The sequence below is a fragment of the Balaenoptera musculus genome, chromosome 17 (genome assembly GCF_009873245.2).
Source record: "Balaenoptera musculus isolate JJ_BM4_2016_0621 chromosome 17, mBalMus1.pri.v3, whole genome shotgun sequence".
NCBI lineage: Eukaryota > Metazoa > Chordata > Mammalia > Artiodactyla > Balaenopteridae > Balaenoptera > Balaenoptera musculus.
In genome coordinates, this window is record NC_045801.1 from 21,413,810 (window position 1) to 21,427,976 (window position 14,167).

The window sequence follows — 14,167 nt, forward strand, 5'->3', positions numbered from 1 at the left end:
AGTCTCCAATTGCAAGTTGATGGTTAATCTTTTTTTTAAATTTATTTGTTTTATTTATTTATTTTTGGCTGAGTTGGGTCTTTGTTGCCATGCGCGGGCTTTCTCCAGTTGCGGCAAGCGGGGTCCACTCTTCCCTGCGGTGCGTGGGCTTCTCATCGCCGTGGCCTCTCCTGCTGCGGAGCACAGGCTCCAGGCATGCGGGCCTCAGCAGTTATAGCACGCGGGCTCAGTAGTTGTGGTGCACGGGCCCAGTTGCTCCGCGGCACGTGGGATCCTCCCGGACCAGGGCTCGAACCCGTGTCCCCTGCATTGGCAGGCGGACTCCCAACCACTACGCCACCAGGGAAGCCCGATGGTTAATCTTTATGCAGCAACACATCTTGGATTTATGCAAGGAAAAAGAGACATCATCCTACTCCTTAGAAGTATGAAGTTGTGTGTGTGTCAGGCCATCCCAGAGGCAGTTGGGAAGAAGAGAAAGCACTGAGGAAGCTCTACACAACCCTGAATATCCTCTCCAGTGGGGAAATAGCTAAGCAAAGCTACCAGAGCTAGGAGCTTTCTCTTTGAGAATAAGGATAAGGCTACTGACGTCAATTTGGTCATTTTGTGGTGGGGTTGGGGGACCGTGCTTTTTCACTCAAGCAATACAGAGTAAGAAATCCTAGAAGAAATAAAGGGAATTGAAACATTTCCCCTTATAGACCTTTGGGGACCGTTGTTGTATCCATTGGAGGTATAAGAAAGAGAAGGATATTAAAGTGAAACTCAGCATCTTCTTTCCAATGGAGTCCCCTCATACGTGCGTTTAATGTCCAACCCCCTCTCTGCTCAAATCTCATAGCAACAACAAATGCTGTCATGTATTAAGACTTTAGGCTTAATTTTAAAACAAAATGGGATAAACCATTGGCAAAGTGAAATATTTTAAAATTCTCTACTGAGCCCTTATTTACCACTAGGGATTGCACAATTATCTTCAAAGTAGAATGGCTTTCATGCCTTGACATCTAATTTTAGAGTTCTCTTTTCTTTCTTTAGTGTAGATCAGTCATTTTCAAACTTTGAGATCAATAAGAAAGAGATTTTTCAATGGCAATTTTGTCTACATATGCTTTTTTACTTGTTGCCTTAAGATGCTCATTGTAACTCTCCATGTTACACTTTCCCAGGCCTCTATATTCTAGAAGCAGATTAATATCTGCTTCTCTGCTGGTCTTCAGGAGGGATTTTATGGCTGTTATCCAACGTGAGACCATGCTGCTGTGTAACTTTACAGTCCACTCTCATTTACTTACTACCTGTGCGTAACAACTACTAGCTTCTCCCAAGCCCAGGAGTAAGCCCAGCGTGCAGTGGACACTTCCTTCATAAGCCTAAAGACAACAGTATCACTACACACATCATATTCTTTACAGTAAGGGTGCAAAAATGTCAGTTATACTTAGACTCTACAAAGCATACCTGTTAGATTATAAATACTTACAATGTCCTAATTTCCAACATTACACAGTATCAAACTGAATGACAGTGTAGGGCTTTCATTCCTAATTTCTAACCACTTCATCCAGATATCTTGTGAAGTAAATATGTTTCCTTGTGGTTACTGCTGCATTCTAATTCCCCCTTATTCATTTGTTAGTCTGCCTTCAACTTTGGACTTTATTCACCTTGCCTTTCTCCTATGAGTCCATCCACTATGTCACGTGGAACTTTCTTAACTTTCTCTTGTCCATCATTAGAGCCACCTGCTCATTGCCCAATAATCTCTAAATATGGTGACACCTGCTATGAAATAGAAAAGTTCCTTGTTATTAGTCACATTACCATTATCTGATATAGTGAGAGTGCTCGTGAATTTGTGCTCCAGTGGGTGAATGATTGAATGTTTGTATTTGCATATGTGTGGTGTGAGGACACAGTATGCAGTAGTGTGCCTCTATTGGCTTAATTAATGATGTTCTAGAACAGACTCTGTGTCTGTCTCAGGAGTTGTTTGAGATGGAGTTTGTACAAACAAGTCATTTTAATGCCAGCCACTTTCTCTTTCTATTACACCGTGACATAGCCCCATTACTATGGCTATAAAGACAATGAAGGCTAACTTAATATAGATCATGTCACTTCTGAAGTGGTTCCTATCCAAGATAATTGAAACCTCTCTGGCCCATTGGGAAGAACCTTCATGCAGTATAAATGGTGCCAAGGGTTTACCACTTTGCAGAAACTGATTTATTTAAATGCATTTTATAGAATAGAAACACATCCTCAAGTAAGTTGATGTAAAGAGCGGTTTGTAAACTGGATCCTTTTTTCCTTCCTAAACACCTGAATAAATAGGTAAATATTCTGCCCTGCTGAGCCTCAAACATCTGGGTTAAGTGTGTAGGTTGGTGAGAGGCACTAAAAGGTAAGCACTGGGGTGGTTCTTTTGTTCAACAGTCAGCTTCAAAGGATGAAGATTGGCATCCAGTGAATGATCCAGCTATCACAATATTTATTTTGACACAAACAGAATAATGGTGTGGAAAGGAGCAAAAGGGAGACTTTATGGGTGTCTCATCAGACATATAGACAAACACCAAGAAAAACCACATAAATACAGGGCAACTTCTTATGCAGACTTGTTTTACCAGATGTCATTGCTTCTAACAAGATTCTATTGGTGAAGATGCAAAAGATATTTTTTCTTCCTAGATTGATCTGTATATCAAGAAAAAGTAGAGCCCAGACAATCTCTGTAATAACTTCTGGAGAGACTCATTTGTCTCATGTCACAGAGCTTGGTTCCTGTGAGAGAAACAGAGGTGAGGAAAGGAGAGGAGAAGGGAGGGGAAGAAATCCCATGATTTTCTCCATCACCACAGCCAATCGAAGTGCTTAAGACTTTCTTTTTGTGTGAAGGCTTTAAAGACATTAGTGAAATACATGTGAAAAGCTAAGGACAGACACTCAATATATAGCAATCTGAATTCTAAGAGGTCTGCATCCAAGCTGCGATGTGTGTGCACACATGTGCTCACATGTGTGCATATGAATGACAGGGTGTGCATATAGTTACTGTCCTGTGGACTTTAAAGCTCTTAAGATGAAAGGGAAAAAGTTGTTATTTACTTGTTTCATACACAAAGACAGATATACTTTGTAGGTTTAGTAAATTTAGTAAGTTAGATTTTTTTAGAGCTTTAAGAATCATGTTAAGAATTTTACGTCTCTTCATAAGAGACATACGGTATCTTTAAATTGTTAAGTAGGGCTGTGAAATAATCAGATATTTATTTTAATACCATACCCTGGCTGCTGAGTAGAAAATAAATTGGAAAAGGATAAAAGTCAGTGAAGAAGAAGTGTTGGGAAGTTCTTTGGTGACGGTGGTTGGCTTGATCTTAGGTGAAAGGATTGGGAGTTTTGAGAAGTGAGTAATTGTGAGATGTAGTTAAGAGGTGGAATGGACGGGACTCAGAGATGGGTTGGCTGTGGGGCTAAGGGACAGGAAGGTGCCAAGCACGGTTCCCACATTTCTGGCATAAGTAACTGGACGAATGGTGTTGAGTGATGGAGAAAAGCATATTTGAAATTTGGGTGGGTGTTTAGGAAGAAAAGTTCTGACTGGAGCACATTCAATTTGTGACACTGGTGAGACGGTCAAGTGGAGATTTAGAAGGAGTAGTTGGTTGCATTTGTCTAGAAGAGGTCTTGGAAGGAAATACAAAGTTTAAATGGTATTTGAAGTCATAAGAATGGATGAGATGATAAATGAAAGTGAAGTAAGACACAAGTAAGAATTGATCATGAATGGAAGTGAAGACGCAAAGAGGGCCAAGACTAAACCTTAATGAATGTCAACATTTGAAAGGTACAGTGAGTGTGAGAAGTTTCCAAAGGAGACTGAAATGGAGTGGGAAGGTAGGAGGCAAATCAAGAGGGCTTATCATTGTGGAATCCAAAGGAAGAGAATATTTCTAGCAGGAAGGAGCCGATGATAAGTGGCCTAAGATAAGGCTTGGAAAATGTACGTTGGGTTTAGCAACATGGAGGGAGGTGATTTGTGACCTAAGCAAGAGCAGGTGTAGTTGAGTGGTGGGAACAGATGCCAGAATCCACCTGACAGGAAATACGACATGTGGACGTGAATGCTGCCTGCAAAGACATTCTTTGGATAAAAGTTGTTAGAAGGAAAGAGAGGGTTCAGTAGCTTGAGAGACATGGATGATTCAAGGAGTTGTTTTTTTTTTTTCTACTGTTGTTATGCTGTTTATTGTTTGTTTTTTTAGTGGGAGAGACTGTAACACTTCTGAGTGCTAAGGCAAGTGTCCAGGAGGTAGCAAGAATTTGATGATGTTACCAAAGTGTGGAGAAAGCACAGAAGCAGCTGGGCAGAGACATAGATGCCAGAGGCAGAACAGAAAGCTCCAAGGCAACACACACACACACGCACACACACGATTTCTAAGAAAAGAGTATCTGGTAAGAAGCGTCCCGCAGGACACATGGTTCATAGCAATAGTTACCAAATGTGCCTGGGCCATGCTAATTTATTTGTTTACATCAGCTCAATCCCCACACCACATTAGAATGGAAGCTCCATGGGGCCAGGATTTTTCTACACTTTGCTCTTTGTTGTGTTTCTGGTGCCTAGAACTGTGCTTGGCACATAGCACACCCTCCATAAATATTTGTTGAATAACTGAATGAGTTAGGTTTTGTTGTTCCAATTGTGTAGGTGAGAAGACTGAGTATCAGAGAGGTTAACGTGCCCAGTCACAAAGGCAGCAAGTAAGATCATCTGGATTTGTACCTAAACAAGGGTCTTGATTAACATGCGAAGTTGCCTCCCTTTTAAAAATCATATTAGATGAAGCAGATATTTTTTAAAAATTCCTGTGTTCTCACATGCTACCTCTATCATGCCAAGAGATTTTCAAATATTAGAATCAAGCTTATCAGAGTTTTAAGAAACTGTTGATATTAATGTCTGTCCAACATTAGTTGGATTACCTATGAAGAGAAGGCATTACCAAGCTATACAGGCTCTTACTTCAAAAGCAACCAGCAAGTATAAGCCCTGCCTCTTTTCCCTTCAAACGACGTGCCATGCTACATTCAGGCATCCCTTTGATTGCCACATTCTCTCTTGTGCTCAACTGTGGATGTAATTTCTTCTTTCTCCTTTCTCATCCAGGCCTTCAAGATACCTTTGTCTACCTCTGTTAACTTGTACCTGTAATAATCATTGTCTTTCTTTTTTCTTTTCTCTTTCCACCTCTGCCTCAAGTACTAAATCCCAGCTTTCATCCAGCTTTTCAAAGAAGCTAACATCTCATAAAATTGTAAGGTCCTGGGAACTCCAGAGAACCAGAGATTCTGTCACACTGAGCAATAGACTTGATCATTCTACACTTAAAATATGAAATTTGGAGGCAGAATTGAAGCCGTTCTTTTTTTTTTTAAATAAATTTATTTATTTATTTATTTATTTTTGGCTGTGTTGGGTCTTCGTTTCTGTGCAAGGGCTTTCTCCAGTTGCGGAGAGCGGGGGCCACTCTTCATCGCGGTGCGTGGGCCTCTCACTGTTGCGGCCTCTCTTGTTGCGGAGCACAGGCTCCAGACGCGCAGGCTCAGTAGTTGTGGCTCACGGGCCTAGTTGCTCCGCGACATGTGGGATCTTCCCGGACCGGGACACGAACCCCTGTCCCCTGCATTGGCAGGCGGATTCCCAACCACTGCGCCACCAGGGAAGCCCGAAGCCGTTCTTGATAAATACAAATAGCCATTTCATCAGAGGACAAAATGAGAGGAAAATAGTTCAAAATACAAAGAAGAGGGTCAATGAACAGTGAGACATCCTGATAAAACAAGAAGAAAAATATTCCCTTTAGACATGCTGGGCTTGTTTCTAATGAGGAATATTTGGAATTTTGAGTATTATTTATAGCTTATATGATTATATAGAGATGAATTCTATAGCAAACTATATTAGTTCTCCTTCTCAAATTTGAGTTGAATTCTCACAGTCCTTGTTCATATTGATAAAGGTGCATTAGAGATTTCTTCAGGTACTGTACCTATTGTACATATTGTACCTATTGTACATATTGTACCTTTAACAGGCTTCTCTCCAACTGACTCCTGAAGTCAAGACACTTACGATTAGTCCAGTGGACCATGTAAATAGTAATCTTACAAAATTCTGCATGACAAAGTCTTATTTCTACCTGGATGTACGATGGGCCTCTTTAGACTTTCGTAATCCTCTATTTCTGAGGTAGTAAAAATGGACTCTGCTTATTTCTCCCTGTTGTCTTAATTCTGCTTTTAGAACCTCTTATTTTAATGGCCATACCTCCCACTCCTAGGTATTACTATTGTGATACTCATAAAGTTTTACAATGAAAGGTCTCAAATCTTCTGGAAAGGAGAAGAAAACTGCTTCCTTCCTACCCGCTTAGCTTTATTGAAGTATAATCGACAAACAAAAGTTGTGTATAAAAATTGTATATATTTAAGGCATACAGTGTGATGATTTGATGTACATACACATTGTGAAGTAATTACCACAATCAAGTTAATTAACACATCTGTCACCTCACATAGTTACTTTTTTCCTCCCCAGTGGTGAGAATGTTTAAGAGCTACTCTTCTAGCAAATGTTAAGTATACAATACAGTATGATTAATTGTAGTCACCATGCTGTACATTAGATCATCAGAAATTATTCATCTTATAACTGAAAGTTTGTACCCTTTGACTGAAAAATTGCTTACTTTTAAAAAGTATTAACTCTTCATAGCTGCCAGACTAGAACTTACAAATTTTATAGTTTTTGTGCTCCTGTGGTTCAGTCTTTGATCACTAAATTATCCGAGAGAAGATTCAATTGCATTTCTAATTCAGAGATTTCAAGATGGTTAAACGCCTAGAGCTGGATTAAATTCTATTATATGGCATCTTCTCCCTAGTTTCTGATATGATCCAGTGGCACTGTGTGTGTGTGTGTGTGTGTGTGTGTGTGTGTGCTGATTGTGAAGTAGATCATCTTCTCTAAGAGGAAACCCAAGGCTACTGGTTTTTATGACGTATTTGCACAAGCTGGTGTAAATCCACCCCTGGATAATTTGGCTCATGAGAGAAAAAAAAAACAACACACTTCTTCAAGTGAACAGATGTCTATGCATAGATATATTTTTGAGGCAAGGTCATGGTGAGGCATAATATGCATACCTCTGTAGGAAATATATCTATTTCATCGTGAAAACTTGGCATATGAAATCCCTTAGGACACAGGACAGAAACAGAGAAGGGAAGAAACAGGGAGAAATAGAAGGGAACCAGGAGATTTGATGTTCAAGGCCTTGGGGATATTAAGATTATACTTCTAAAACAGAGAATGGATTATACAATTTTCAGGAAAAGTTTTGTAATTATGACAGACCCAAATATGAAATTTGGTAAATGGGCACTACTGACTCCTATGGGTTATACAGATGTGGTCAGAGAATGTTTTTTGCCTACCAGAGAAAAATTATATCTTCATTTAAAGCCAGAAGACCTAAGTTCCTACCTGACTAGACTCTAGAGAGGTCAGTTCAGATATTGAAACAACACATATTTTCCTTGCTTTCACATCTTCCCAACATAATCGGTAGCCAGACAAAATATTGGTTCGTTTTTAGCCAGAGACAGTGGCATAAAAAAGAGCTATGGACATTTCTGTTACAATGCCGGCATTTGTGCTATTGGAAAACCTTCCATTCTGCAAAACTGAACACTAAAAAGAACAGGGCCCATGGGGAAAATAAAACAAGGGGAGACCACTCAAAACTGTGAAATTTGAAGAGTAGAGCACTAAAAAAAAAAAACAAAAAAAACTTAACCATCAAAAAAAAAAAATATACACACACACACACACACACACACACACATATATGTATAAATATATATACTGGCATCATTAACCCACTAACGGCATTTGCACCTGCCTTCAAAGTAAGTTGGTTATTATCAGTCCTAAGTCCTGGAGCTCCTACTTGTTCCTCTGAGCCGTAGGTTTTCCAAAATGAACAGTTTTTCTCAAAATTAAAAATGTTATCTAATATGTAGACTTTTTCATTAATCCATAGTTTTCATACAGGGATTAATGTCTTTACAGCTTCTTAATCTGTCTTGGCGGCTTCGCCAGTGAGTTTAACATAGTTGCACATGTCGAGATGTTCTTGAAGCACCAAAGGAAAGGGCTTTTGTAGATTTTTAGGGTTTTTTTTCCTAAAGGTCTTCATGTATTGCTGTGATTTTTCTTTAATTGTGACAAAGCTTGCTCTGGATAACTTTAAAACATTAAACTACCAGCAAACTATATAAGAACCAACATTACTTCTGATATTTTAAGAACATCTTTCTCTATTTACCAGTCATACATGGGGTAATTTATATCAAAGAATCAGCTGTTTTACAAAAACAAATCCTCCTAATTCATGTGATGTGTAAGTTTCCAACATCATGTAGTGAATGCCAGATTAGTCAGTATAAAACTGTCTCATTCGCTATATTCAGAACCTGTTTCATCAATACATGCCAGGGTCTTACAGTAATGATACAGTAAACAAGATGTTGTTTGTCAACTAGCGGTGTAGAGTTGCCATGCAGGGTGGAGGTGTGCTTTAAGGAAGAGTGAGGTGACACCTTAGGAAAGAAGAAATAAACAAAAACCACCTCTATAAGCCTAACAAGTAGTTCTAACTGTGTAGTTTTAACTGTGATGGTAGATTTGTTTGACATCAAATGACCATTGACTGCAGTGTTTCTTCTCCAATTAGATGTTTCTTCCTTTCTTCTTTTCCTCTTTCTTTCCTTGTTTTCTCTCCTTTATTTTTTTGTTCTTTCACTGATGTTTTCTTTCATCTGTGTCTTTTTGTTCTTTATGTGCTACACATTAAATATCTACCATGTGGCAGGAGCATTGCTGGGTTCTAGAGATGAAATGGCGTTTATCTCTAAAAACAGAGTTTAGAGTATTGTGGGAAGATACACATTAAACATATAATCACACAAGTAAATGTAAACTAACAGGTAATGAGTGTTACCAAGAAGAGGTGCTATAAATGCATGTCAGAGTGAGAATATACCTTAGTCAGATATGTCACCTAGGCTTCCTTAAGGAAATGAACTCAAAAAAATGAGTGGGATTAACAAGGCTAAAACAGGAGAGAAGAACATTCCTGCCAGAGGGAACTCCTTGTGCAATGACCTTGCAGCCCTAGTGGAGACACTGCTTATGAGAAACTGAAGGAGGGCCAGAGTGGTTGGATGACAGAGCACTAGGAGTGGATCTGGGGTAGAGCCAGATCATGCAGGGCCTGGCTGGCCTGGGTTGGGATAAAGATCTGCATCTTTAACCCCAGAGAAATAGGAATCATTGAAATGTTTCAAACCATGAGATATATAATATGATCAGGTTTGCATTTTGAAAATGTGTCTCTGATTATAATATAATAAGGCCAATATATAATTTTTGTGCTTGCTGCAATTTTGCATCTTCCAAATATCTCTGTAAGGAAAGAGCAACCCTGATGTTTGCATCCTTAATTCCATTTTGTAGATAGAGAGACTGAGGCACAAAGAAGAAATCATCCTTTGCTTAATTAGGCCTGCATTGTTCCTTACATTTCTTCTAAGGGATATCAGTATCACGTGGGGTGACATGATAGCTGTGAAACGAAGCACATAGGCATAATCATTTGACATTTCTTTGAACAGAAGTCCCTGAGTCCCTCCTACTTTCAATCCAGAAAACAGCTTTTACTCCTGCCTAAGCTCTCATTTACAAGCTACTTCTGTTTCCGTTTTACTGGAGGTGTTTGTAGGTTTTTCTGCCATATTAAACATACACATCTTTAGGGATCTATCACCAAAAGGGAAGTTTGAAAAGATCACTAGAATTAGCAAAAGAAAAAAAAAAAAAGAAGTTGGCGTTTTGGCAGTAAATTATCTATCTGAGGCCACATTGCTTCATTTCCTTGGCAACCATGCTTACGATGAACAGTTTTTATAAATAACTCAAGCCTCCCATTTACACCCTCCATAATCCCTCTTAGGGAGGCAACAACACAGTGTGCGTCTTTATTGAAGGGTTTCTGGCTAGGAAAGTTATACTCCTGTCCCTCCACCTTTGCACAAACCATTAAGGCATAGTATTAAGAGCTCCACCAATATGCTAGGTGTTGTGCAGAATCTTAGGGAAACACTGGATACTTCCCAGTAAATTTTATATCCAATTTGCCACCTAAGTTTCTGCTCTGAACCACCTTTAATGACACGTTCTGTCTCTTAGAAAGCAGAGTTGCTCTGAGAGGGCGCCATCTTAACAACAAATGGTTTCTGTACAAATAATGGTAACAGTCTACTTGGCAAGTTCTGGCTGGCAGCAAAACTTCTCGAGGTAAAAGTGTGAGAGATGGGTCCTGGGCCAGAAGCAAGAAATTGAAGGAGAGGGCACCAGCTGTAAATTTTTCACTTGTCTAATAGACTGTATTTTTAGGGTCAAGAAGCAGAGAAGCTGGTGAGGAGGAACTGCATTTTTACAAAAGTGTTTGAAACAAGAGTTCTCCTCAGTCTTTTATTTATTTATTTATTTATTTATTTATTTATTTATTTATGGCTGTGTTGGGTCTTCATTTCTGTGCGAGGGCTTTCTCTAGTTGTGGCAAGCGGGGGCCACTCTTCATCGCGGTGCGCGGGCCTCTCACTATCGTGGCCTCTCTTGTTGCGGAGCACAGGCTCCAGACGCGCAAGCTCAGTAATTGGGGCTCACGGGCCCAGCCGCTCCACAGCATGTGGGATCTTCCCAGACCAGGGCTTGAACCCGTGTCCCCTGCATTGGCAGGCAGATTCTCAACCACTGCACCACCAGGGAAGCCCCCTCCTCAGTCTTTAGTCATGATCAAATCTTCAAAACTCCCAGATAATAAATGGGCATCATACAAACTTATCTATGGTTTAATCACTTTGAATCTGAAGTATGATCATTCCCTTTTCTCCACATCCTCTCCAGCATTTATTATTTGTAGACTTCTTGATGATAGCCATAGAATTTATAGTTTTTAATACTTGTATCTAAAATTAGTTATCAAAATTTTCACTATAAGAAGCTAGATAAAAAAGAGCAGAGTTAACCAAAGTAAGAACTTGGGGGCAAAGTAACCATAAAGCTACAGTAATCAGAGACTGTAGTACAGGCCTTAAGATCTACAAATAATCAGTAGAACAGAATAGATAACTCAGGAATGGACCCCCACTTGAATGGTTATGTGATTTTTTTTTATGGGTTTTTTCGTTATTGTGATAGTAACACTTAACATGACATTACCCTCTTAACAAAATTTTAAGTGCTCAGTACAGTATTGTTACCTATATGCACAAAAAACTAAAAATAAAACTACCATATGATGAAGAAATTCCATTCCTTGGTATATATCTGGAAAAAATGAAAACACTAATTGAAAACGATACAAGCACCCCAGTGTGTGTGTGTGTGTGTGTGTGTGTGTTTGTGTGTGTGTGTGTATGGAACACTACTCAGCCATACAAAAGAATGAAATTGTGCCATTTGTAACAACATAGATGGACTTGGAGTGTATTATGCTAAGTGAAATAAGTCACACAGAGGAAGATAAGTACTGTATGATATCACTTATATATGGAATCTAAAAAATAAAACAAACTAGTGAATATAACAGAAAAGAAACAGACTCACAGAACAAACTAGTGGTGACCAGTGTGGGGGGCACGATAGGGGTAGGGAATTAAGAGGTACAAACCATTATGTAGAAATTAAATAAGCTGCAAGGATATATTGTACAGCACAGGGAATATATCCATTATTTTATAATAACTATAAATGGAGTATAACCATTAAAGTTGTGAATCACTATGTTATATACCTGTAACTTATATAATATTGTACATTAACTATACCGCCATAAATATATATATATGTGTGTATATATATTTGTTTGACAAAGGGCTGGAATTCAAGATGTACATAGAACTCATAAAACTCAGTAATAAAATAGACAACTAAATCCAGTGTAAAATGGACAAAAGATTTGAAAAGACATATAAAAGAAGATGTATGAATGGTTCATAATTATATGAAAATATGTTCAACGTCATTCACCACATAATGCAAATTAAAATTGTAAAAAAATAACACTTCACACCCACCAGAATGGCTAAAATTTAAGACTGTAAACACCAAATGTTGGTGAGCATGTGGAACAAATGGAACTCTTTTACATTGTTGGCGGGATTCTGATAATTTACCATCACTTTGGAAAATGGCCTGGCAATTTCTTATGAAACTAATCATACACATATTCTATGACTCAGCAACTCGACTTCCAGATATTTAACCAACAGACATAAAAGTATGTTAACAAAAAGAACTTGTGTAATAACGTTCACAACAGCTTTATTCATATTAGTCCCAAACTCTCCCAAGTATCCACCTATATGAGAATGGATAAACAAACTGTGGAACATTTATATAATATGTACAATAGCACTTCATGTAAAAAGGAATGAATTACTGGTACATGAGAAAATATAAATATATGTAAAAAAATTATGCTGTGTGAAAGGAGCCTTACACTCTGTAAAACACAATGCATTATGTGTACATACTGCATGATGTCATATTTATTAAAACTGAAAAAATCTAATTTATGGTAGAATTGGTATGCATACTATTCAGATATTAGAATGTTCATAATCAAATGAAGAAATCAACCTACTGCTTTGTTATTTGATATGCAAGAAGGAGTATTGATACTCTGACATGGACCTTTGCCTGAGTGGAAGACACTACTGATGCTATATGTGGATAGGCTGAAGAGGTGGTTTGAAACTGCACAAACCCTTGGGTTAGGACGCAACCTAGACTTTATGGCTCCTCACCAACATTGGAGAGCAAATGTTGCCAATTGTTCACCCCACCGTAGAACTTGAGCCTGTGTCGGATTGTGATTTTGAATAGCACATTCGGATTGGCCTCTTATCAGGATGAGTTTGCCACAGAATATGTCAAGCATTTGAATATTTCAAGCTAGTAGATGGGATATATCAGTTCTGTTCACTTAGATGAAGGTGTTTATCTGCTGAAGATAGCAGATCCAATTTTAAGCATACTTGGTTTATCGGTATCATACCTATGTCCTTAGTAAATGTTTTTCTTCCTCTGGGTCTGTATCCAAACATAGCCTTAGGTTTGTGTAAAAATCTATGCCAATGTAAAAATATTAGTTCTCTTAACTCTTCTATGTGTTTTAATATTTACTTACAGAGCAATTTTTTGCTTTTTTCAGCAAACTCCTCTGTGAACCAAGGCCTGTAATCCTTGCCAGATATTTATAGTCCTGTGAGCGGGGACCTTGTCTGGATTGTACATTTCCTTAGTGCCTAGAACAGTTCATGGCACATAGTACATTGTCAATAAATGCTTGTTGAATAAGTTAATAATAAAACATCTATTTAAAAATATTAATTAGATGTTGTCAGTATTCCTTACCCTCTCCTTCTAGAGGAGGGTAGTTAAAACCTGTGCAACATTTTTAGATTGCAAGTTTGGTGAAGCCCTCTGGATATCATATGTAAATTAGCATTGATGAAAAGCCAAAAGTTAGTTCATAAACAATGTCCTTCCACTCTTGGCCATAGGTGGTATTTATTACATAAAAATTCCTCTGCAATAGAACAAATGTTACCAGTTAATAGTCCAGAAAAACAGATACTCTCTATAAATAAGTCGTTTATAACAGTCATAGGTATAAAGAACAATACCTGACTTAACCAGGAGTCAGATCTCCAGCGATCTCAAAGCTGTCATAAATACTTAAAGGTAAGGAAGTAGGCTATTAATGGAGAGAAAAAGAAAAAAACAAATCAAATGCACTTTAATCTAAGGAAGAAGCATATAGAACCTAATTGACTTAGAGGGGTGAAAAATTTGGGTTACTTATATGACAAGTCTGTATGTCTATTTTCTTATAGGAATTTTTTGTTTGATCTAGGCTAAAACACAGGAGTGGGGAAACAAACAACAACTGTAATTGACAGTGAAGCAGAAGGTAGAGAATCACTCTGTAAATCCCAGAGCCTGGAGGCATTTAGTAGA